The following is an 18,750-nucleotide window of genomic DNA, read 5'->3' as shown; positions in this document are numbered from 1 at the left end:
CAGGTGCCTGGAACTGTCTGGAGTTAGTATCTGCCTTCAGGTAGACATAAAGAGATATTGCGTGTTCTGGCTTCACACAATTCAGCCTGGGCGATTCATCCCCAGATAGTTCAGGTTCATCTTTAAAGCAGTGAATACACTAGTAATGTTTTTTCAGCAACATAACATCATAGCCATTCAGTATTTATGGAAAAAAAAATCATAAAAAAAGCTGAAACCTAGCATTCTAACTTCTGAGTATCTTCTTGTATAATTAGCATTATCATTAACAACCTAGAAATCCAAATTCCCACCTCTGAGTGCAAAAGACCCACAACCAAGCAAGATACTCTCCGGGCTGTTAAACAACATGAGGTAGCCTCTCCGTGAGAATCTCTTTCCCCTGTGCCGGGAACTTGGTACTACCCTTGATTACACACCGACGATCCCATAAGCCTCTACACGTCCTGTACTTGCAGGTGACACCAAGTGTGGCTCCTCTAAGAGCCCACCTGTCACGCAGCTCTAGGAAGAGACTTAGCAGCTTATTTCCAAGGACTTGTGCTGATGGATGCCACTTGCCAGGATCATGACTGCGGGGTTATAGCTAGAACAGGCAGCACCTGCCAGGGCAAATACTGGGGGGAGTAGGTCAGAGACCTAAACCAACATCTTCAGCAAACAGAATACAGACCTATGTACTTCAATAAACACGTTGAAGGAATGAAATATGAATGTCCTAGTAATTTTTTTTTTTTTTTAGAAGTCATTTCTCCACTACTGTAACGCACCTACAGAAAAAATACTTCAGAGAGCACAGCAGACATTTCAAATTGCCATAAGAATTTCTTAAACAGCAATTCAATTTTGTTACTTATTTTCAGAAATATAATTAATAGGTATAATTCAGTCTTATGCAATTCCTTATTTCCCCTTTGCTGAAACTAAAAATAATCATTGTATATACAAAATTATTTAAGATTTAGCCTTCCCTTCCCAAACACATAGAGAATTATTTCAGGTCTTTATAAATAGCTGCAGTTCTGTGTCTGTAAACTGTTTTTTTAATTCAGAGAAAACTACAGATATATTATGGCGTCCTTCCTAGAGGAAGGACTGTGACAGGAAATGGACCTTTTTCAAGAATTGGATTCATATGAAGGAAGCCTCTTCTACAAGACAGGATGAATACAAATCTCATTACATTGAAAAGACAGTAGAAATCTCTCAGTAAAATTTTTGATTAAGGTTTCTACTAAGCTGTTCTAGACATACACACAAGGTACATACATGCAGTTTCCCCCTCACTCCTATAGAAAGCAAAAGGAAAATGATGTATAAAGAATTTAAAAACAGCAGGGGCAAGCACTGAGAGAATATGACAGGTATCATGCTACCTGAATAGTACGGTTAAGATTGGTCCATTCACTTCTCAGCCAAAACTTTAGTGTGCCCTTCCATATATACATTGCTCAAAATCTTATCTTTCCTTAAGCCTAATGTTTAATTACATATTATCTGACAAATCTATAGATCTCAGCTATTGCAGGAAGCATTTTTATATAATCATAGAATGGTTTGGGTTGGAAGGGACCTTAAAGATCATCCTGTTCCAAACCCCCTGCCACAGGCCGGGACACCTCCCACTAGACCAGGTTGCTCAAAGCCCCATCCAGCCTGGCCTTGAACACTTCCAGGGATGGCGCATCCACAACTTCTCTGGACAACCTGTTCCAGTGCCTCACCACTCTCACAGTAAAGAATTTCTTCCTAATATCTAAATCTACCCTCTTTCAGTTTAAAACCATTACCCCTTGTTCTATCTCTACACTCCCTGATAAAAGAGTCCCTCTCCACCTTTCCTGTATGCCCCCTTTAGGTACTGGAAGGCTGCAATAGGGTCTCCCCAGAGCCTTCTCTTCTCCAGGCTGAACAACCCCAACTCTCTCAGCCTGTCCTCATAGGAGAGGTGCTCCAGCCCGCTGATTATCTTCATGACCCTCCTCTGGACTCGAACCAATAGGTCCATTTCCTTCTTATGTTGGGGGTACCAGAGCTGGACACAATATTCCAGGTATGGTCTTTTGAATGAATCTGTTATTATTTCCCCCCTCTTTGCCATCAGTTTTGATGATGCTCTTAATATAAACCAGAAACTGCAGAATTATTCAGCACAGACGGCACAGCAATAAAAATCTGGATATTTTTCATGTGAATGTCTGTCTTTGGACCTATTTTCTAAGCATATGGAATAGGAACCACTACATACTGCAGTATGGTAACACTCGACAGTGATAACTGAGGAATGAATATTACTTGAGTATAATGTTAAGGGTCATTTGACTTAAAATAAATGTCTTAAAACAGGTTATCTACCTTGGCACCATACTTAACTTGTTCTGCTTCATCTGGTACAGTTAGAAATCCATCTGCTGTTTCTAGATATCTTCACAATGTTGAGGCTCAAGATGGTGATCTCAAGGATGAAACATCTGAATCTCTCTTCCAGTCAGCTGAAAGGAAGGTGGGGAGTAACTTATGGGAATTGAACTTTCATACCAGATGGACGTGGACTACAGAAATTAAATTCTACACTCCTAAAAGAAAAATAGGTCTTATTATATGAATGAGTGTGTATTTTGGAATGAGGGAGAAGGAAAAAAAGAGGATTCAGAAACCAGTTTAGGCCACCAAGTCACAGCAGTTATCACACAAAGACAATGTAGCTAGTGCAACACTGGAAAGAGTTAATTTTAAGCTGGCTGGTCAAGTATTAGAAGTTTATATTAGAAGTCTATCCATGGCAGCAAGGAACGGAGTGTTAACCAGCTTACATGCTGAGAGTCAATTACTCCATATCAAACTCGTATTGCCACTTCTGCTACCTCAGTGGCTAAATTAAAGCTAGTTCAAGTATTGATAATTCGTTTATTATTTCTAAACAATTTTTTTTAAAAACAGGTATTGAGATGGTAATGCATCTTCACAGTGACAACTCCTGCACGTTCTCTCTCATTTTAAAAAGAAAACAGTTAGTCCAGACTTGAAAAGGTCCCTCAAATTAGGAGGTATCAATTGATACAAATCAAGAAGCATTTAAAAAGGGAGAAAAAGGAAGACCCAGGGAACTACAGGCCAGTCAGTCTCACCTCTGTGCCTGGCAAGATCATGGAGCAGATTCTCCTGGAAACTCTGCTAAGGCACATGGAAAATAAGTAGGTAATTGGTGACAGCCAACATGGTTTCACTAAGGGCAAATCATGCCTGACAAATTTGGTGGCCTTTGATGGTGTTACAGCATCGGTAGATAAGGGAAGAGCAACTGACGTCATCTACCTGGACTTGTGCAAAGCATTTGACACCATCCTGCATGACATCATTGTCTCTAAGTTGGAGAGACGTGGATTTGACAGATGGACCACTTGGTGGATAAGGAATCGGCTGGATGGCTGAACTCAAAGAGTTGCAGTCAACAGCTCAATGTCCAAGTGGTGAGCAGTGATGAGTGGTGTTCCTCAGGGGTCGGTAGTGGGACCAGTACTATTTAACATCTTTGCTGGTGACATGGATGGTGGGATTGAGTAAACCCTTGGCAAATTTACCAACAACACCAAGCTGGGTGGTGTGGTTGACACGCTGGAGGGAAGGGATGCCATCCAGAGGGACGTGGATAGGCTTGAGAAGTGGGCCTGTGTGAACATCATGAAGTTCAATAAGGCCAAGTGCACATGCATCAGGGCAATCCCAAGCACAAACACAAGCTGGGTGGAGAATGGATTGAGAGCAGCCCTGAGAAGAAGGACTTAGGGCTGTTGGTGAATAAGAAGCTCAACATGAGCCAGCAGTGTGCGATCGCAGCCCAGAAGGCCAACTGTATCCTGGGCTGCATCAAAAGAAGTGTGACCAGCAGGTCAAGGGAGGTGATCTGCCCCTCTACTCCACTCTCGTGAGGCCACACCTGCAATATTGCGTCCAGCTCTGGAGACCTCAATGTAAGAAGGACATGGACCTGTTGGATCAAGTCCAGAGGTGCGCCATGAAGATGATCAGCGGGCTGGACAGGCTGAGAGAGTTGGGATTGTTCAGCCTGGAGAAGAGAAGGCTCTGGGGAGACCCTATTGCAGCCTTCCAGTACCTAAAGGGGGCATACAGGAAAGGTGGAGAGGGACTCTTTTATCAGGGAGTGTAGAGATAGAACAAGGGGTAATGGTTTTAAACTGAAAGATTTAGGTATTAGGAAGAAATTCTTTACTGTGAGAGTGGTGAGGCACTGGAACAGGTTGTCCAGGGAAGTTGTGGATGCGCCATCCCTGGAAGTGTTCAAGGCCAGGCTGGATGGGGCTTTGAGCAACCTGGTCTGGTGGGAGGTGTCCCGGCCTGTGGCAGGGGGGTTGGAACAGGATGATCTTTAAGGTCCCTTTCAACTCTAACCATTCTATGATTCTATGATTTGACATACACTTCTAAGGAAATCCGATTATTCAGTCTTTCAAGTTGTGAACTACATTTTTTGAAGGGATTGTTATGAAATTTCTTGTATGGTATTTGCATATATACAGCCTCCTTATATTTTGAAATTATTTCTGATTCATTCCTGGTATTAGAATAATTTAGTTTATTGTGTAGCTATCAGATCATATTTTTTTTCTAAATCTAAGAGAACTTAGAACCATTTGCAAGTCATGCGGTATCTAAAATTTTCTTCCATCTGTCCAGCCCAACTATATCTAAACTTTCTCTGAAAGAATAATTGTCACGTTGTCGTGATTCTATAGCATTAAGCACAACTGTACTCTAAGACTCTGGCAAGAACTAAGGCAGTGCTATTGAACACAAATTATATTCTAAAAATGACAACCTTCAAAATTGGACATTATCAATAACTGGGAAAGAAAATTTTATGAAACATAAACATTTTTGAAATGTTTAAAAACGGTGAGGGTGACAGAGCACTGGCACAGGCTGCCCAGGGAGGTTGTGGAGTCCCCTTCCCTGGAGATTTTCAAGACCCGCCTGGATGCAGTCCTGAGTAATGTGCTCTGGGCAATCGTGCTTTGGCAGGGGAGTTGGACTAGATGATCTCTAGAGGTCCCTTCCAACTCTGAAACTCCATGATTCTGTGATAATGTGATCTTCTGAGATTCCTTCTGTGCACCAGTATGATAGCAGTTTTTCTTGTGCAGTTAATACTGGGCACACAACTACTGCTTACTATTCTTCTAACACAGGTCATTTGACGTACCTCACATAAGGTCAACGCAGGTCTTGGATATGATTTTTGCAAGTGCTGAGTACCTGCCATTCCTCTGAAATAGAATCTTCTGATATGTGAGATTTCTAAAGAGCAAGTCTGTGACGCCTGCATCAAAAGAAGTGTGACCATCATGCTATAGGCTGTAGATGCAGTGGTGATATAAACAAGGTGATATAAACAAGGTAGAAATTGTTCCTAAAACACTAAACCCGAAAATAAAGCAAGAGCAGGAGTAGAGGCATCCTGGTGTATCAGGATGCCTGGAAATGCTCTCAGGGTACTGCAGATCCGACATGAATACTTGCAGTATCCAACAGGTCTCATATGCTCCCTGAAATAAAACCTGGCCAGTTCCATAGCTCTTCCAAAAAGTCAGCTTCCACTATGAGGTGCTTGCTGTCAAATTAGTTGCCCCTTGAGGAATCAAATTATATGCCTCAAATTCTATATTTAAACCCTTGCTGCTACATAATTAGGCTATTAACACCATCTCCTCACACATTCTTTGAGATTTGGGACAATTCCACAATTACTACGCTCTGGCTGGTGTTAAGTTTCAGAGTCATTTACTCTGTATTAATTACATCATGTGAGATTACGGTATGACTAACCTCTTACTAACATTACCCGCAGTACATAATACATGCATAGGGCCTCAGTGACAGATTTTTTTTTTTTTTAATGGCATACTCTGGCTGACAACTAATAGTGCTTCAGTTTAGTGATTTCTAAGTGAAGGAAATAGCAGCTAGCTTACAGTTACCGTTAACTTCAGCTTTAAGAAGTACTCTAGATAAAGAACATTATATAAAACCTCATTATTAGCCTGTTTCCCCCTACATTTGAGTTTTGTTTTTTTTATTATTTATTCCACTCTGCCTCTACTGAATGTGTCTCCTTCTCTTCTGCAGGTGACAATAAGAACATGAAGAGGGACTGACATATAAAACACAGTATATAAAAGGTGAGCTTGAAAATACCAGGCCTAAAATTGCTCTTTACTTGTGTCTTACACATCTTTGCTTCTTGCCACATTTTAAGCAGCAAATGCAATCACTTAATAATGTTTCTCAGCTCCCAATCAGTGAATTTAATAAGAATGCTGGAGTCCCTTAATTTAATTTGCTGAGATGGTATGAAATGGAAACACTAAAAAAAGAAAAAAGTGTAATGACTTTTTTGTCTCTGCCGCTTTCATATCAACATGTCCTTACCTGTAAAAGGTTTCAATATTCATGTCATATTTTAATAATCAAAGGAACTCATTACACCACCAATGATTTCTTATTAAGATGCAAATCAAGAATAATCTCTGATCTTCTAGCAGAGCCTGAAAGCCCTTTCTTAATTAGTCAGGCTCCATCTAACATCTGACAAGACTTCCCTCATCATAGGAAAACTGACTTTAAAATTATCGTCTGAATTCATATTTGTAGTCAGCAATAAGGGGCTAGAATCATCTATAAGCCATCAAAATCATAGGATAATTTTTAATTGTTACTAAAAATCAGCATACATTCTCCTTAACAACAGAAAGTGTGAATGCTTTGGTTTAGTTTTTTAATTGGTATCTCATAAACTGGTTCTGACACCTGAATTCCTTTAGATGCTAAAATGAAATGTCCCTACCTAGATGAGCATAACAGTATTTCACCGACTCAAGAGTCACTTCTAGATGCTCATTAGGTGTTTCTTCATGCGTTCTCTCTCACCACTTTATAGGTTTTGCAGTATCTCCCTTCATCTTTTAAATATATACCTTAGAAAAGGTAAGTCTATAAAGCTTCTACGGTGATTACATGATTACCACATTTCCCCTGTTGCTGTCATCATATGGTCCATAATTAACTTTCAAAGTGCTTTGCTGCTTATCTCAGCTTGACTAATAAAATCCTTGAGACAAGCACCATGGCTTGCCTTCATTTTTAGACAGCTTACTTTCCTCGCAATCAATAACAGATTAATAATAAATTGTTAATATTTATGTCCCTTTCAGACTTTCAGTTACATTGAGCAGAACTTTGCTACGGCCAACAGATATCTAAGTTCAAGCTGAAGGAGAACTGTGTCATGTGGTAGCAGCTTTATGATTTTCTTCATGCATTTTGGCAGGCTGACCAGTCATGCTGTAGTTACAGGCATATTGGGAAAACCCAAAGAAGGTAAAATAGGTACAGGTGGTTTCCACCCACATTCAAAAGACGAAATGCTCCAAACAGGTTGAACATATGTGCTGGTCCTGATTCAATAGTTAACTTCCATACCAAATTTTCAATTTCCCCAACTTGAGCGGGACTACTCAGTATCTTCATTTAAAACTTGAGCCTGAGGAGATTTGTTTAAAGGACCTAATCCAGCTAAATACAGTAATGTGAAGAGTTTGCACAAGCTAGATCTCTACATTGGCAACTCCCTGAGGCAGTATTCTAATAGCACCATAGCGTAAGTGCATACGGCATTACCAGAGCATTGCCTCACAAATCTGACGTCTTCAATCATTTGAATAATTTTAAAAAAGAAGATAATTATAGGTCAATAACCATCTGACTAAAGCTTAAATCAGAACAACAATCTACATTTTTGCGATTTTTATTTCCACAGCTTTGATATCCAAAAGATAACAGATTATAATCTGGCCAGAATAGTGCTCTGTCATCTCTGTTGACCACCCAGATGCCAGAAGGTCCATTTTCCTTGTTATTCCATACAGTCAAATTTTCATTCATTTCCTTCACCAGCAGGCCAAAAACCTGCTTCTCTTTCTGCAGAGAATAAAACTGTCCCTGGCCTGAACCTTTCCACAGCCATACGAACCGGCTAACCCCGGCAACTCTGCTTCCCCCAGGCAGGGCCACAGTGGCGTCCAGCCACAGGGATGCCATACCCTAGCCAGTGTTTGTGAGACCGGAGGCAAAGCATGGATGGAACAGTGCGGCTCCTCCAGAAAAGGAGGCCAACAGTGTGTCTGCCTCCCTTACATACTGCTCCAGGTCCGAGCGTTTGATTTCCTCCCCCAGGACTGTGGACACTGCCCAGGCCACGTTCCCACCTCTGGCCATGTTCTACCCAGGGTCACCTCCATTCTTTTTCAGGTCAAACCTTGGGCTTCGCAGCAAGTACAAACCAGCTAAATTTGGGAAGCTTGGGGGGATTTTGTCGATTTATTTTATTGGTGGTGGATTTGGATTTTGTTTTATTCTGTTCGAGGTTATTTGTTGGGCTGGGAAGGTTTCTGTCAAAACTCATTGTGATTTCTTCTCTGCCAACTCTCGCCGAGATCTCTGTAGCCTTCAGAAATCTGCATGGTCTCCTACAGGGTCACATCGAAGGCTCTAAAATAGGTGTTCTTCATTAGACCTAACTTCATTAATTTTTAATTGCACTCAATTCAGAACGCACACCCCATTGCTGAGCTCGGCAGCCTCGCAGAGAAGGCAGCGGAGGGGGTTGGGGTGGAGGTGTGCGGACAGGCCGCGTTTGCCTCCCACTCAGTAACTCTCCACAGGCACCACATCACGGCGCGGCTGCTTCCACTCTCCACTCCCGGTCTCGAACCGCGGGCAGGCACAGCCACGGCCCCAGCCCGGCCCCGCGCCGCCCTGCCACCTCCCACCCTCCAGAGCGGGCTGCTACCGCCCGTCAGCCCCGGCGAGCGGGAAGCTGGGCCCTTACTCCCCCCTCCCCAGGCCGGCGGGTACGCCTCCGCGCCGGCCGGCGGCCTCCCCGGCTCCTGTCACGTACGGCGGGCGAGCCCCGCGGGCCCGGCCCGGCCACAGCCCACGCCGCGGCGCGGCGGCGCCACCTGCTGGGCGCGCCGCGGGCACCGCCCCGCCGGCGGCCGGGCTTGGCCGAGCCGAACGGAGGCGGATCGGCGGGTGGCGCTGCCGGAGGCTGAGGGGCCCCCCCCGTGCCTCAGAGGCGGGGCGGTGCCGGGCGGTTAACGGCCGCGCTTGCAGCCGTTGTGGGGTAACGGCACTGGCAGGGGGCACCGCGCGGCTCCCCGGCGTCCCCACCGCCCTCCGGCTGCTCCTTCTTCCCCGAGGCGTCCCGCCGGGCCGCCGCCTGCCCGGTTAAGGGTAGGGCCCAGCCCCGGCTGTCAGCAGGTGGGGCCATGGGAAACGGCCGTATTTGGCGAGCGCCATGAGGCAATTCAGTCACAGTCAGGTTACTAGAGTGATGTTACACCGTTTTTCAGGTAGTAGGGAGACAACTTGGGAAAATGGCAGGCTGTCTTGGTACCTTTACGCTTCCAGCCGGGTCAGTGCAATTTAAGGCACACACATAGACCTGGTTTGAGGGACACAGGACTAATTTCTCTTCTAATGCTTGGGAAAACTGTACTTTTAGAAGACTCCAGTGTCTGAATTTGTGAAAATATTCAAGGTCTTGGTGTTTTCTAGCTTTCCAGGTGCAGGGATGAGGAGCAGCGAGACCTGAGCGCTTGACCCAAGCTGGCCAACAGGGTTATTTCATACCATGAATGGCACGTTCAATATAAGTGAGAAAGTTTGCTGAGGAGTAATTTCACTTCTTTGATGGTACTGATCTTAACTTCCTGCCCCAGTGCCAGACCCCTGAGCCCTCCCCTTCCTCCCAAAACCGTAGCGCTGGCAGTGTCTCACATTTGCTGTCCTCTGCTGGGAGAGCACAGCTTCCTACTGGTGTAATCAGCTATGTATGATCCTTGTATATTTTATATTGGTATTGGGATGAATATTGGTCCTTTAGTGTTAATAATGTCAATTATCTAGTCTTATTCTGTTAAACCCCTAGGCTTCCTTGTTTTTTCCCCTCAGTTCCCCCTCCCAGGTGGGGAGGGGGTCATTGGGTGATAGAATAATTGTCTAAATGACAGTAAATTGTTGTGGGTTTCTCAAACCATAACACACATACAGGAGAGTCGCTGCTGATTCAGCCAAGCATGTGGTTGGGGTTTTGGGGGAAGCATTCACCTACCTGTCACCCGCTGTAGTGTTTTCCAGGAAATTGAGACCCTTTAGACTCAAATATGTTTATAGTTAATTCCACTAAGTCAATCCATGTGTTCCAGAGGTGAAGGAGATACTTCCTGCCACAGATTTAAGGCTTTCCTAAGTCAAATAAGATTTACAGATTTACGACCAGCCTTACAGATCCTGAGGGCAAATGTGACCGTTGATCAGCCCATTTCAGGTGAAAACGTCCCAAGCCTGAGAGGAACACTGACATGAACACCTGAGAGGAACCCTGACATGTCACTGCCAATACTAATGATCCTCCTGCCATGCTGCAGCTTCTTGCCAGCTCAGCAAGTGGGGACAAGCACTGCCAGTAATGGGACAAGGAAGGGTGAGGAAGAGGGCAATAAAGACAGAGATGAAACCTTTTCTTGTGGCTGGAGCAGTCTAGGGTCGCCCACTACACCAGTGTCCAGCTGTGGCCCTGGTACCAGGTGTTAGGGACAGAAGTTCTGCCTTCAGTATTGCAGCACCGAGGCAAGCCCTGGGTGTCCTGCTGTACCTGGTCAGTGACCTGCATGAGCTGCCCCGAGCCAGCCATTCACACGGCAATGCAGCCCCGGCCTTTGATCTTCTGGGTCGCACCCCAGTTATTTCTTCACAAACCCAGTTTCCATTTGAGGTAACAGCAGGTACTGAAAAAGACTGATTTTTTTGCTTGGTATGGGAAATTCTGAGTAAGCTGATTTTCTTCCTGTAAAGACAAGCAAAACAAATCTTTGGTTTTGTTTATCTGTATACAACTTCAGCAAAGTTTTCTCTGTGCAAGCTCAGTGTATACTCACTGATATAGTTTTTTGTTCTTTCTTGGACCTTTCCAGATCTGTAGTCATTCTCAAGGCTCTTCTCTGAGGCACTTCCAAATTTTTCAGCATCTTTTCTGAAGCACTGATGTCAGAGTTGGACATGGCATTCAACAGTGATCTCACCATTGGTGCTGATAAAACAAACCAAAACAAACAAAAAAAACTACCCCACATCGCCTCCTGAGTCATATGTCTTAGGACAGTGGAGTGAGGTTGCCTGCCCGCTCACAGGCCAATTACACTGTCTATCAACTTGCAGCTTTCTGACCAGAAAAGATTGCCTTTCATAATGCTAGACCTCTTTCGTGCCAGAAGAGGGCCCTTTCTTCTAAAACCGTACCCATAGCGTTAGCATAGAAAGTCCAGGTCCTCTTTCTCTCATTGACCTACATGTAATGACCTCCACCTGGATTCAGTTTTTTATCCCTAACTTACAGTATTACAGACAGCTTGCAGGTGTGCCCAATCTTATTCAATAGCTTTGTAACCCTCTCTTCTGAGATGGTAGCAACTAATAAAAGCTGCACTCATTCTGCCGGTGCTATTTTTTTTTTTTTTTTGGAAGTTAAACTGGAGTGCAAGTCTTAGATGAACACCTTGCAGAAGACCATTTCATAAGCATTTCTTTTACCAACTAAGCTGGTGATCTTCTCAAGAAGTGACATAGTGTTTAGCTGGCCAGGTTAAATTTTCACAGCTAATCTAAGACTACACCTGTGTATGTAGCAGGCCAATGGTAAGAAAGTGTCCTCCTTGGGAAACTTAAAAGAATCATGCCCATTTTTATGAAGGCCAAAGTCATACCTTACAAGAGTGAGTTTTCTGCTTTGACAGGAAAATAGGCTAGGCAATCTCCTTTCTTACTTTCAGTTTAGTGGCAAAAATTTAGCAAGAAGTCCTTCCAGCACTTTATATTACTACAAGTGCCAAAATGCAAAATGTGCTGGAGAAGCAGGAATGATTTAACCTGAGTACTGTTTAGAAAGAACCAAAAAAAAACACAGAAAGGAAGGCAGACAAAAGAAGGTAATAATAATGAAAAATCTATCCTAGGGGGCATGCATCTTCAGGAATTGGAATTTTTTTATTTCTCCTTTGGATAAGAAACTATACTATGCTATTTTATCTTTGCTGTTTTCTATCTTTGATAGGTGTCATACTTTAAGGAAAGTCATCAACAGTTTCAATTATTTATGAATGCTACAGAAAAAACAATCAAACGACATGGAAGGCAGGCAGTAGGATGAATAGCATAGAACCCTAATAATTAGATATGGGTTGGATCTTCAGATTTTTTTTTTTAAATGAGAAGGATTTTTCTTGACAAGTATCAGAGCATGTAACTACACAGTGGAGAGGCTAAACCAGGACCTATCAAAATCCTGATAATAAACATCATCTAAAGCAACTTCATATAAATCTTAATTTAATAACAATCTGATTTAACTATCTGGTTGGGAAAAAAACTCAAGCTGGTAGTAGAGCTCACATTTTTTTACAGTGCCCTAAAACTGATCTAATCAGCCCTTTCAGTCATTTGAGAATAAGACACCTAATAAGCGTGCCATAAATGTAATCTCCTCCTCATTTCTGTATTTTAGCTTGTGCTTTTTACCATATGGAACCCCGGCACGAGCTGTGCTGCAGGCAGCGGTTTCAGGGCAATGTGTTATCTCCTTGTCCTCTTCCTCCACCCACACCACAAGCCCAGTAGAGATTTCATCTCGCAGTACTGTTCGTTTAATTGTTTGCCTGGTTGATCTCTAACCTATAGATTGAGCCAGCTTGAAACAACCCTTTTCTTATAAAGAGGGTTTTTCAGTTGGGTCATTTCTCAGAACTGATTTAGAGCCTACATAACTCAACCTATTCAAAATGAAACAAACAAGCGAAACTCAAACCCAGTGGCAGGGATCTCTGGCAGATGCAGCAGATAAAGGTGCGAACAAGCAGCTCAGGGAGGGGAGGTGATGGTGTCAATAAAATATTGATTCAGCTCGGCTGTAACCAGCATAGTTCCTCTGACCATACCCGTAGTCCTTATCTCCTACTCCATCATATTGCCTGTACATGACTTCTTTAATTGAAGTAATATATCTTTTGGGTCACTTTCCTTGTGTTAATACATGATGAAAGACTTAACAGTCAAGTGAGGGAGGAGAAAGAAAAAGGCAGCTGTTACACTTTGCATTTACCTTCCTAAGACATGACTGGAAGAATCTGGAGGCATGTCTCAGGCAAACATCAAAACAGCGATTATACAAATATGTTAGAACATCAAAGCAAAAGCTCTCGTGTGCCCCAGTTGATTTCCATTGCAAATACAAAGCTAACTCATTTATTTTCCAGTTTGTGCTCATGATTATTTTAATTCAACATGTTTGTCCGGAGGCAGCCGTCACGTTGATGCCATGGTGCTGTGTCACACAAGCTGTGGCCTGAGACACCCCAGCTGGGCGTCTCAGTATCAAGAGAATTTATTCATGCCTCATACAGAATGTATTGTACAAGAAAGCTTGCAGTGGTATTTTGCAAAATAGCAAAATCTGTTACTCTGGAATGTTACAGATATTTTAAGAATCCCATATGGGCTCATCTAGTCTACTTTTTCTGAAGATGGACAGAATATACCTTCGTGGCAGATAGAAAAGTCTCAAGATGCACTTACTGGCATCAAAAGCAGATTGTCTGCAGATCCAGTTGTCCTTCAGCATGAGAAAAGCTAAAGGGAAGCTGCTGGGTTAGTGGAACCACCGCTGGTGCCAGAGTTGACATCTAACCGCAATTTTATTATAAGATCAGTTACAGGTCTGTCACAGAGCAGCAATTCTACTGAGTTTTGAAGAGGAGGTGTCAGCTGTAATTGTGAAGAGCCATGCAAATATACCCTGGAGCCACATAGGAGGAAAAACAATATCTTAGCCTTATAACCAGTGAATTTAACTTCAGTCATTGGCTGTTGCAGGCATCTCACAGGTTCATGGAAATCAGGACTGGAAAGGACTTTAAGAACAGATTACAGCTGGGAAGTTTTTTCTTAATGGTTATCCTAAATTTATCTTGCTGCAATTTCAATCGACTGGTGTCCTGCTTGTCAGGGAACAGTGACAGTGGGGCTGCTCCCCAAGAGAGGATGAGCCAGGAGCCAAGGGTGCCCCCAGCACAGGCAATGTCTTCACCAAGCAGAGTGCAGCCTCACACACAGCACGTAAGCAGGGGCTGCAGAGCCAGGGACTGGTAACAGTGTCCCTCAGCAACCCCAGACGCCAGAGAGGGGATGAACCAGGGCCAGGGCCAGGTCCATCCAGGGGTAGCAGAAGATGAGACAGGAGATGAGGCTGAAGACACAATTGGAGACAAGATGATAACGTGAACCTGAGGTCCATCTGTGAAGCCCTGTCAGAGAACCAGGGCAGGGGAAGTCGGGGTGGGAGTCCCAGATGAGGCTGGCCAGGACAATTAAGACCTGATAAGTGCTGACAGGATTCTGACAGTATTCACAGTGGACATGGTGATCAGTTATACTGTTCTGTGGAAGATGCATCTGCTGTTTTTATCCTTTCCTTTGAAGTTGCACTCTTGTGTTCATGGAAAGGAAAAAGAATTATGAAAATGTACTTTAAAAAGGTGTATAAAATCCACTCAGTTCTTCTGTTTGGTGGTGTTCTGTCTCAATGCAAGCCTGTGGAAGGATCTTGTTTCTTTGTCATCATTGTTGTTGTTCTGTGGTTTTTTGGGGTTTTTTTGTTGTTGTCTCTTGACAAGAATGAGAAATAAACTGCTTTTTTTATTTTTGCTTAAACCACTTTACTCTAAATTCAAATATATGAACATGTTCAAGAAGCAGTCCATGAGAACTGTGCATAGCTTGCAGTGTTATTTCTTTAATTAAAACAATTGCATAAAGATTAGTTTTTATCCCAGAAGGCATTATCGAACAATTTGAGTCTTCAGCATGGGAAAATCAGGAAAAATGCAACAACATGCACTACAATTGGCCACAGTTTCAGGTAAGATGGTTGAAACCCGAGACCTCTGTCATCTCATTCAGTTTATGCATCCAACTATTTATGTATGACTGTCAGTACTGTCTCTGAGCAGTAGGTCATCCTCCATGTTTTTCATATATTCCAGGTCCAACTTTTTTTTAATTTGCTCAGCACCATTAAATACTTATACAAAAACCATACGCTGAAATCTGATCATGGCCTCCCATCATCTTCCCAAGCTACCAATTTTTCAGCTTTTCTTCCAAACGTCTATGAAAGAGGACAGAAGAGCTTTCTAAAGGCTGAAAGTGTGGTTACAGTTATAACATGTTGAACTGAATAGCAAAATGAATAATATATAGTTTATATGATTTTTTTTTTCATATATTTTAATTAAATGAAAGACCCCAGAGTTTCTAGTCTGTAGCATGTTTTCTTGGAACTTCTGTTCCTTTTTCAAAGGGTGCACAGAGCTATACCTGTACCCACTGTGGGATATTTCACCCACATTGTGTGAGCAGTGCAAACACTGAGTTATTTCAGAAAAAAGTATTTTGACAAGGAATAGCTATGTACCGAGAAAATGCACATACTTAGGAAACCGATCCATTTACAGTGCTAAAGCTTCACATACTTGACTATTTCCCACATTTTCTGCCATATGTTTTATTAAACCAAGAACTTTTGAACCTTTGTCCCTGTAGGGAATTTAATTTAATCAAGGCTCATTCACAGGAGCGACAGATACTATATCTTGTCTCAAAGTGCAGTCTAATTCTGCCTTGATGCTGCTGCATAATGGATGCATACTTTACACTTACATTCCAGAGTGTATTTTTCAGTTAATGTACTGTTCCAGCTCTGTAGAAAAATCATCTGAAAATTGAAATGTGTGTCAGTCAAATGGTAGAGATTAATAAAAATTGCTGCCTGCATGAAAAACCTAAACTAGGTTTCTAGCAAGAAGATATTTTATTAGCAGAAATAAGAAGTTCTTTTCTGAATCCATTCTCATATGATAAATTAACTTCTCTTATAGTACAGACATTAAATCATAACACAGTTCTCAACATCTGTGCCCTTGCTGAGATTCCTTCAGTGCCCAGCAGCAGGAGCACTCAGCTAGCTGGAAATGAAATGAGTTGTTTATATGAAGATACTGAGCCACCTTTGAACTGATCAAAAGTCCCCCTGTACACTGACTGCATACGGGGTAGTCTGAGATATTGTTTGCTTTGTAAACCCCTCACCTTCTGTAGTTTCTACCTCATAACCTTTAACACTGACATTTTGCAGAGATACTTTTCAAGCCTAGATTCCTTACCTATGTATTTAAGTTGTTGTTTTTTTTTTTTTTTTAAGACAAGTCATTTATACTTCGCCCAAAGCACTCATACCATTTAAGTGTTCTGCATCCCTATAACTAAGGGAAAAAAGAAGACAGAAAAGGTGGTGATTAAATTCATCTTGCCTACTGCAGAAGTTTGATTTTCATCAACTGAGAGGGGACAGGGAAGGGGATGGATGGATGGGACAGGACACATTTCCTTGGTTGTTGCCAGAGACTGAACTTTGGGTTTGCTTCATTTGTCAGCAAGTGATCTTAGAACATTGTGATTCTGGTTTCCTTACAAAATATAATTGAGTAATCAGCCTATTGATGATGCACTTTTAGAAAACCATTCATAAGGCACTCATTTTCTTTACATATGGCAAGTGGTTGATGTATGTTATGATTTGATAGTCTGTCAGAATTGTCTGATGTATGAATTTTTTGTCATCATATATACTTCATCTTGGCCAAATTGCATTATTTGTTAATAATACTATGTCAGGAGTCTATTGTATATGAAGACTGGAATGCAGTTTAATGAGAAAACAAAACAAAAAAAAAAGCATTTCCTTCTCAAGTCTCAATATAAAAAATAAATTATAAATGTTTATGGACATTCAGACTAACAAGAGGAAAGAATGAACGCAAAGCTGGTCAGCATGTTTACCGGTGATCTAATGCCAAACTGATTTGACTATCTACTTTGCAAAAAACTCATGCTTCTTCCTCTTAAAAGCAAGAGGAAAATTTCCTGTAACTATAACCTTTATGGGTCCTCTCAGCAGGGGCTGCAAGTCAAGAACTTAAGACCTGGCATGGGAAGATCTTCCATATTACTCCCAGTTCTACTTACCATAATTTGGAATAATTCAGCTCTGCTTTAGAAGCACATAAATTACTGGATGGGGCACCCCAGAAAGCAAGTCCTCCCAGCGCAAACTACAGAAGCACATGTTCAAGCCATTCAGTACTTTTTTCCCTTACTCTGAGCAACTGAACTAGAACTGCCTTATGAAGAAAGATTAAAACCAATTAAAACACACATGACTGACCAAAAATGGCTTGTGTACAGATGTAATTATAGGCTGCAAGTATCAAGAAAAGACACTGTTTAGCGTGGTCAAAGGGGCAATTTGAATAAAGAGATGATACATGTTACTTAGGAATTCTGCGTTACTAATAAAATAACCTTTATCACTGTATAATTTTTGCAAATGCTGTGATATAATGCATTACATGGTTTTAGGAATTACATTAATATGTGTGAAGTTTTATGTTCTTTATATATTTTTTCTGACTTTATGGGTCTGTTGGGATAAATAAGGGTTTATTAACTTTTGGATACTAGATCAAATACGTAAAGGATCTGCAAAAGTTAAGGTCAAGAAGGCAATGGCAACACTAGACTGTCCTGTTTTTGAGGAGAGAGTGGACTGATAGGAGTGATGAGAGGCACACAGGTGTCATCATTAGCAAACCTACCACTGAAGCTCAGTCCTACAACCAGTTCTCCTTGATCCTGAAAATTGTTTTTTCTCTTTCTAGGCCTCAGTCTGGGAGTGCTTGTAGAAAAGCTGTCATTCCAGGAGATGACGGTGGGAACAATCCAGTGGGTGAAAACAGAGTGCAAGGGAATGGTTTCTGGATTGGTTACTTCTGTGCTTCTAGGGCACCAGCAGTCAAAGCTGGGATAGTGGTTATCCTTCACCTGGGAAAAACCTTACTAAGAAACTTAAAAAGAGTCCAGAAATCAGCTTTGCTGTCTCTGGATGACTCTGTCCGCTGGATTCATGGCTTGCTCACTCCTGTTGAAACCTCTGGCACTATGTAACAAGCAGTCCCAAAGCACCAAATGCAGGCTTCACTTTATGCTGTAATCTAATTTACCTTCTTTTTAGTGGTCAAGTCTTCAGATAATCCATGGGAAAAGGTCTCAAAGTCTCTTAGAAGCACAGCACAATTATTCTTCACTAGGCTTCAAAAAATTCAAGATACATTTTCTACAGTTTATTCAAAGCATTCGAGATCTTTTTTCCTTTCTGCCCGCATAAGTTAGGTGTACCTTCCATTCCTAATGGAATATTAAGCTGGGCATAAGATGAGTATATTAAGCTAATGATGGGGCAATGAAGAATTGCTGTTATTCCTACTTTGAATGGGGAGATGAGGCCTGCTAGAGTACAGATAGTATTTTTGGATGAGTTGAAAACCCAGTGAGAAGGATGGGGATGGTAGTGTATTTTGTTGCCAGCTAAAATTTTATTTGAGAAGACTGATGCAATTTAAAGTAGGTTTCCATTTTCTCATTGGATGAATTTAACCCTAATGAGAGTTTTCATGACAACAAATGAGACTGAAAGCAGGTTACTCTGCACATCCACCCAGAGATACC

General features: G+C 42.1%; 1 protein-coding gene and 1 long non-coding RNA gene across 2 annotated transcripts in view; one reads left to right on the top strand and one right to left on the bottom strand.

Annotated features, from left to right (window-relative positions):
* Nucleotides 1–18,750, bottom strand: part of USP25 (ubiquitin specific peptidase 25) — a 309,467-nt gene that overhangs the window by 119,627 nt on the left and 171,090 nt on the right. The gene's annotated exons all lie outside the window — the stretch shown is intronic.
* On the top strand, nt 6,170–13,909 carry LOC309670562. The gene is made up of 3 exons (XR_014269017.1): nt 6,170–6,197; nt 6,956–7,002; nt 13,834–13,909. It is a non-coding gene; the product is annotated as an uncharacterized lncRNA (long non-coding RNA).

The sequence above is a fragment of the Vanellus vanellus genome (genome assembly GCF_965231255.1).
Source record: "Vanellus vanellus genome assembly, chromosome: 1".
Classification (NCBI taxonomy): domain Eukaryota; kingdom Metazoa; phylum Chordata; class Aves; order Charadriiformes; family Charadriidae; genus Vanellus; species Vanellus vanellus.
Note: the sequence above shows the minus strand (reverse complement) of the source record. Positions and strands in the feature narration are given on the sequence as shown.